The sequence below is a fragment of the Rhinolophus hipposideros genome, assembly GCF_964194185.1.
Source record: "Rhinolophus hipposideros genome assembly, chromosome: 5".
Taxonomy (NCBI): Eukaryota; Metazoa; Chordata; class Mammalia; order Chiroptera; family Rhinolophidae; genus Rhinolophus; species Rhinolophus hipposideros.
Window position 1 is genome coordinate 64,453,080 of NC_138051.1, and position 8,209 is coordinate 64,461,288.

Sequence of the window (8,209 nt, forward strand, 5' to 3'; positions counted from 1 at the left end):
TGCAAATGCGGTCCTTTCCTCCCGAAGGAGAGATCTCGGTGTTAGTAGTATAAAAAGTGAGTGGGATGGATACTGAGAAAATAAAGGATTTTTCTTCTAAGGGATCCCCTCCCACCCCTTGTGTAGAGTCAGTAGAATTGGAGGCACCTAGTCAGATGTATTGCTTGTTATGTTATGTTATGATTGGTTTTTCTCCAATCACAGAGACTTCAGTCTAAAGCCACATAGAAAGATGATGAGGCAGCTCACAGGAATTTCCTCTTTCTTGAAATCACTGTTTTAATTTTGGGTGCTTCAGCTTTCGTAAGGACTTAAAAGTGCAGAATGGTTCTTTAAATATAATTGATACCTTTTAATGTAAGATATTTCAAAATGTACATGGACACAAACATAAAATATACCTTTTCTACTGGCCTACATTGTCTGAGAGCAGGAATTTTGATTCCTTTTCTTTGCATCTCTGTCCCAAGCTCATAGCTGAGCCATAAAACTTGATCAGTGAATGAAACTGGCCTCAGAATGGATGGTGGAAGCACATGACAGAGACAGAGACAGATCACGCCAAAAATCAGATCACAACAAAAATCTTACTGAATTTCTAACCAAGAAAGGGAAACATTTTGAAAAAGCTGGAATTTTATGTAATGGTGTATAATTTAATGGTTTGTGTTAAATGAGATAGCCTACAAAAAATATTTAGCACAGTACCTCCTAGTAGCTCAAATATTAGCTCTTGGTTTTGTTATTAGACTGTTAGGGACTGAATTGTGTGCCCCCACCCCCCAATTTATACTCTGAAGCCATAATTCAATATGACAGATGCCCTTGAGAGAGAGAGAGAGAGAGAGAGAGAGAGAGAGAGAGAGAGATCCCGGGGATGCCCATACACTGAGGACAAAGCCATGTGAGGACACAGGGAGAAGGTGGCCATCTGCAAGATGAGGAGAAGAAGGGCCTCAGGAGAAACCAAAGCTGCTGATCTTGGACTTTTAGCCTCCAGAACTGTGAGAAAATAAATTTCTGTTGTTTAAGTCACACAATCTGTGGTATTTTGCTGTGGCATTTCTAGCAAAGTAATACAGAGTAATAAAGTGTCTCATGTGTGGTAGATGGAAGTCTGAGATGGAACTCCAAATTCCTGCCCCCTAATGCATATACACCTTCTCCCAGTTATTCAAACACCTAATCTAGTTGCTGCTGTGAAGGGATTCTGCAGAATTTAAGGTCCCAAATCAGTCAACATTAAGAATGAGAGATAGATTATCCTGGGTGAACCTGGCCTAATCAGATGAGCCCTTAAAAGGAAATGGGCTCTTCCTTGGGAGGAAGATCCAAAGCTTGAGAAAGATTGACCATGAAGGAGGTTCTTCGTTGCTGGCTTTGGAGCTAGATGGAGCCATGTTTCAAGGAGCCTATAGGAGCTGAGAGTGACCCACATTTGATAACCAGCAAGGAATACGGAGACCTCAGTCCTGTAACCACGTAGAACTGAATTTGGCCAACAACCAAGAAAGGAGTCCCACAGAGGAGCCCAGCCTTGCCAATGCCTTCATTTCAGCCTTGTAAGCCCTGAGCAGAGAAATCTGTCATGCCATGCCCAAACTTCTGACCTATACAACTGTGAGCTTATAAATAGGTATTGCTTTAAACCACCAAACGTTGGTAGTTTGTTGCTCAGAAATAGACAATAAATGCAAAATAAATTATGAATAAGTAGGGACACAGGTTTGTGGTGATCTACAGTGCAAGTGATAAAGCAAATGAATAACATGTTAACAACAAGCAAATTTGGGTAAAGGGTACATGATGTTCCTAATGCTACTTTGATTTTTGTAACTTTTTCTAAGTTTGAAACCATTTCCAAATAAAATGTTTCAAAATAAGAGTTGCAGTTTTTGTGGATGTTTTCAGTTGTATTGGTGAGAGTTAATTTATCCAAAATCTTAAATTGTTCTGAGAATCAAAGATTTGATATGGTTTGAATGACTAATAATTAATTGCCAGCATTCACTGAACTCTTACTATGTGCCAAGCACTGTTCTGGGTGTTTCATATCTACAAACTCATTTAAACATCACAACAATCCTGTGAGGTAGGTATTCTTTTATCTCCATTTTACAGTTGAGGATACTGAGGCACAGAGACATTAGTAACTTGTCCCAGGTCACACAGCTCCTATTCAGAGTATTGACTCTAAAACCACATGCTGTGTATTGTCTCCCATCAAAATCTACATATGCCATTTCAAATTAGAAGTTTGTTTTCATTTTAACTGTACTTGTTAATCAGTTTTGATTCTGATTTTCTTTCTTTTTTTCTTTTTTGCTTTGGAGTTTGTAATATTTTGTACTTTGGCAAAAACAAACCAAAAACCCCCACCTTATCCCCAAATTGTAATTCATTCTTTCTTAATTTACTACTGTAAAGATTAAATGAGTTGAATGGAAGTATACGTAAACTTTTACCAAGTACTTTGCACATATCAAGTATGTGTTTTTTATGTCTTTAAGAGAGTATTGTCAATAGTTATGAATACTCTTTAAGAGATGTCAACTTTGGAAAATAGGCCTTTACTCCAATTTTAAGAGACCCTGTCTCTTATCATAGACAATATTAAAATGAAACCACATCCCACATTACATATAAATTATATTTAACTAAGAGTTGAATTGCTTGTGACTAGTTTTGTCACATTTTGTCACAAAGTTACTAATTTCCGTTTTGGAATTTAACAAATTTTTGAAGCCAGTAGATGTTTCTCAGCTTTCAAACAATTTCATTGGCCCTTGACAAGTTCATAGGCCCTAGGTACTGGGCCTCGACCTCTAAAATTCAATCAGGCCAATGTTGGGGCGGGAAATTCTCTCCCAAGAAAAGCTGATACGGAACTTCAGTGTTGAAAGAATGTCAGGAAATATTTTTTCACTAGGGGGCGCTCTCTCCCCTCCATGAAGGGAATGTCTTCTGGTTTGGAGAGCAAAGAGCTTTTGGAGCCAGGACAAAGGAGTCCACGCATCCCTTTGGTATTAAAATAAAAAGTGGGTACTTCTCTGTGGCAAAAGATCAGGGGGTTCTTCCAAAAATGCGTAGGGTTTACCAATCAATACAAATATATTTGTACATATTTATACAAGGAGATTCAAATTATGGTGGCCAAACCCACCGACAGTGCTTATAGAGTAATCATTCATATTACCTTAACTGGTGTTCCATGTGCGGGGCGATTTTGTTCCCTAAGAAAAAGCTGAAAAGCAAGAATTTGTATAAGTGTGATAAGGTTCCTTGAGGCCATGTTAGGAGAGAACATTTTTTAATCTGGTGACAAGTTTTCGAGATGCAGCCTTCTCTTTCTCTTAGGAACCATGGGCATTCATTATGATTAATCTCTACATTGAGCTGTCAGTTTTCCGACACGGATGTTACACACAAGATTATGGAGGTGGATTTGAGCATTGCTTGAAGGTCTTGTCTAGGTCAAAATATGATGAGTTCTTGTCCTTTCAGTTACTATTTGAAATAAAAATATCCCATAACTCATCCTTCTCTGTTTTAGTGACTATGGAGCACAAACGTCAGCATCTGGGGAAGGAGCCTGTGTAATGGCTTCATCAGGGAGGCACAGAAGCACTGTGGAAAATAACCTTTTTAGATGCCATAGCCTTGGCTCGCCAATCTCAGTCCATTGAAAATCTTGAATGGTGATGGTGCCACATTGCCTCTCTGGTAATGCTACCACTTTCCTTCTCAGGTGGTACTATACCCTGGATGTAAAGAAGGCTTGCTGTGTTTTAATTTTCCCAGGAAAAAGGCTCAATTTCATGTAAAGTTAAAGACAGGTGAAAATTTCCCAAGTTCCCTTTTCTCTTTATAACTTAACCCCTATCATTTTCTCTCTGTATAGACATCTACCATTAGAGAGTTTCAACAACAAAGAATACGTTATTCTTAAAAGCATATTATAAATAGGAAGTGTTATTTATGAGCATAGTTTTGGCCGTTGTTACATGGAAACGGAACCAATCCATTGGCACTGATTCTGGGCAGGAGAGAGCTGCTTTGACATTTCCCAAAGTAAACACATCCAGGAAGTCTGATCTCAATGACAGCTACCTGCTCCCCACCACACACCAGACTAGGTTTTGCAATATTTGCTTGGGAAAGTACATGTAAGGATTTCACCTTCTGTCTGTTCACTGAACTCCACTTTGTACACACCTTGCTAAAATATGAATCTTTGCACATGCCTGCACTTGCGTGCTATATAATTAGAGTCAAGTTGGGAGTGACTCTCCAACGTCTTTCCTCCCCAAGAATTAACATTCAAAAATTTAATTCTGATAGACATTCCCTGGAAACTTAAAACATGTTTACATTTATTATGCAAAATCAACTAAACTTGCAGCTGTTTACCCATCTGTGAAGGGTCTGCTTCAATGTTTCCAACCTGGAAAATATAAGAAGAGGACTATAATTTTCCTTCATTACTTTGATATCAAGTGTACCTCATTTCTGCAGTTGTGGAGAGAGAAGACCTGCCTTTCCCACTGTGTGAATGCAGATAGGGGGCAGGGGAGTACAGTGGTTATGAGCTAGAGTGTGGGAGTTAGATCTCAGTGATTTTAGGCAAGTTATTTCATATCTGTACGCCTTAACTTTCTCCCTCGTGAAATGGAGCTAATCATAGGTCTGTCCTAGAACTGTGGTAAGGGTCACACGAGATAATCCATAGCGCACTTAGTACAGTGCCTGGCACAGTGGCCAGTCAGTGGTGGTGGGCTTGCTAGGAGTATTATATGCAGCCAGGTGAGAATGACTACTAGCCCTCACTTCTAATAGTGAAAGTCTTTTAGAAAATTTTTGAGTATTCTAAAACAAAAGACAGAACCAGCCATCAAGAGCCTTGGCCCTTCAGAAGGCAACTTTACAAAATAGCCCATGGGATTATGTAGGGGGAAGTGATGGTGTCTAAAGAGAAGAAGCAGCTATACCACTAAAGGCTTCCACAACTCCTGAGGGGCACTTGAGCGAGCAAGCTTTGGGAGGAGGCCAGGGTGAGCAGCACACCTACCCAGCGTCTGACAGAAGGCTCCCGAGGGCCACTGAGTCACTCTTCCCTTAAACCAGAGCCAGCCCCCTCCCCCACCCCTTCTTTCCTTTCTATTTCAGAGTCAGTGCTAAGAGGTACAACGGGAATAATAAGATAATTACCATGATGACAAACTCACAAAGGATGTTCTTTATGAAAACGAATTTTCCTTTGGATATGCTATACTTACTCAGAAGGGCCACTGAGTGGCAAATCTCCAAGTTGTGATTCTTGTAAGTCAAAGGGATTCACTGTTGGCAGAAATATCTTAGGAGTGACTAAGAAGAGACTTTCCACCTTTGGAGAAGACCTGAGCACGTCGCTGTGATGGAGAGTTGGATAGAGCGCTCACTCTCTTCATAGCGTTTCCCAACATGTCTCTGTGTTGCCTATTTTATTTCAAGACAATTTGTGTCATTTTCCCCCTCACGTGGTGGCTCATCATCCATGACTGTGCAAGATACTCCTTAGATACCACAGAGGATTCAGAGATGCCTGTCATTAAGGAACTTACACTATAGCAGGGAAGATAGTAACAACAACAGTAATAAAGACAACAATAGCACTTACTGATGACTGTCCAAGCTCTGTTTTGAGTCCCTTAAAACTGCTTTTTATCAACATAGTGCTATAAGGAGATTTAATTGTCATCTTAGTTTCAAAGATGAGGAAACTGAGGCCTGTGGAAGTGAGGCAACTCACTCAAAGAGAAGTCCTGCATACACACACACAACAACACCAAGTGGCATTCAGTTAAGTATCTTGGCAGTTTATAGGCGGGAAGTGTTACTGCCTGTGAATAGGCATCGGGGCATACTTCTCAGAGGAGGCAATAGTACAGCAAAGTCTTAAATGTTGGCCCCTCCAAAAGACACATCTACCCAGAACCTGTGAATGTAACCTTTTTGGAAAAAGGATCTTTGCAGATGTCATTAAGTTAAGGCTCTGGAGATGAGATTTAGGAGGGACCCTAAATCCAATGACAGGTGACCTTATAAGAAAAGGCAGGAGAGTTGAGACACAGACACACAGAAAGAAGAAGGCCACGGGACGACACAGGCAGACATTGGAGGACCCAAACCATGGAATGACAGGATTATTTGCAGGCATCAGAAGCTAGGAGAGAGGTGCGGAACAAATTCTCCCTCCAAGCCTTCTGAAAGAAGCAACATGGGTAATAACTTGATTTTGGACTTGTGGGTTTCAGGACTGTGAGAGAAGAAGTCTTTGTTGTTTTAAGTCCTCCAAGTAGTTGTAATTTATTATGGCAGCCCTGGGAAACGTGTACAACGGGTACATGAGAATCTCTGGGAAACAACACCTCAAGCAAAGACACTGAAATGGAAAAACTACAGAGGCCTGAGGGTGTGGCTGAAGCATAAAGATCCCGCAAGGGAACAAACTGTTTAAGATGGGGCTCATACATGGAGGGCTTTGAATGTCAGGTTAGGAAATCTGTATTGTATTTGAGGAGCCGTGAGGAACTTGATGAGAATTGTATATTTAGAAAAGTAAGTGACCCTGAGCTGGCAGGAGGTAATATGGGCCTGAGGTAGAGCAAGGGCAGTGAGAATGAAGAGAAGGAACAGAGGGAAAGTATCTTATAGGAATCGGAGACTTGGCAATCGATAGATTCTCAATCTGACTTGCAAAGTAGCTTGATTCATATTTTACCTGGTATTGTTGATGTGTCTTTTTCTTCTGGGCTGCATAACACCCACACTTAACATGAGCTACCTTAAGTCTTCTGGCTGCCTGTCAAGTTGAATTATTAAGTTGTTCTGGCTTCCTGGCAGGCAAGCTGTGTTCTATGTGGAGGCTTTTACTGACCTTAGGGCTGTTTCTTTTGCCTTCCCTGCCCCTGTTCCTCCTGCGTGAGCTAAACCCTTGGAAACTGTTTCAGTACCCTCAGTCACCTCTTCCTGGCTCTTGTCCTGCCTGAGCCGGGGACAGGAGGCAGGGCTTCAGGCTGCTGGGCTGGCCTCATTCCAGCATCCTATTATAGTTCTTATTGTAACAGTTGATGCTAAATGTGACGTAGAGGTGGCATACATCAAGCTGCGGCTTCTGGAACAGATGCAGATCTTGCAGCCATGTCAGACTTAGCACGTTGCCAATGCCCTGGAGACCTTTAGTATGGTCTGGGGCTTCAAGCCTCATTAGCATCACATTCCTTTTTGGTTAGTGTCTCAAAAATCACACCAACCCTCTTGACCTGGCTTTATAATATGAGACCATTGGGAGGAAAGGAAGAGGAGCCAGAGTTTACCCAGGGCTTAGTCATGCCAGTGATGATGGGAAGTGCTTTGCGTGTGTTACCTCACTTCGTCTTCACGGCAGAACTGCGAGGGAAGTGCCATTATCCTCATTTTACTGGTGAGGAAATTGAAGCTCACAGCAATTAGGTCATAAGGTGAGTGATGCTGCCAGGATTCAACCTTGGGACTTTCCCAAATATCACATCACCTCCTACATAGGAGATTATTTTTGTGTGTGTGTGAGTGCTACTAAGGTGGTAGAATTCAGCTTTTGGCGTATATGCAGGATTTGCCCAGTGCGTGCTGGTTTTTGACTTCGTGCCATGATTTTGTGTGAACATTTCTTCTCTGGTCCCTCCTGGAGGCCAAGCGCTGACCTAGAACTTCCCAGACATCAGTTTCAAGAACATTCGAGGACTTTCCAGGCTGATGAACTTGAGCTCTTTCCCAAAGGAACAAAAGTATGTTCTGGCATCAGGTTGAAGTTTGCAGTTTCCCAGTTGCATCTCTGTGTTTGGTTGTGTTGGAAAGAATGGGTCCTCTTATGGAGCCTTGATCTCTCCATTGGTTTGGAGAAAGGAAATGGCTTTGGCAGTATCGCGACTGGTGCTGTCTGCAAAACTGGCGAGGTTAGGGCCATTATTCACACCTTCTAGTTTCCTTCTCCAGGCCAATATCCTTAGGACCCCAAGCGCGCTGTCCTACCAGCCTTTGTTCATGCTGCTTTCCTGAACTCACTTCCTGCAGAAAGTCTCTCCTGATTGGCTTTCCTTTGCTGAATTCCTGTAGCCCATTGGCTTATTGGTGTTTTTCCCCAACTCTCTTTCGGATTCTGGGTCTGTGCATTATCTCTTTAATTGATTGT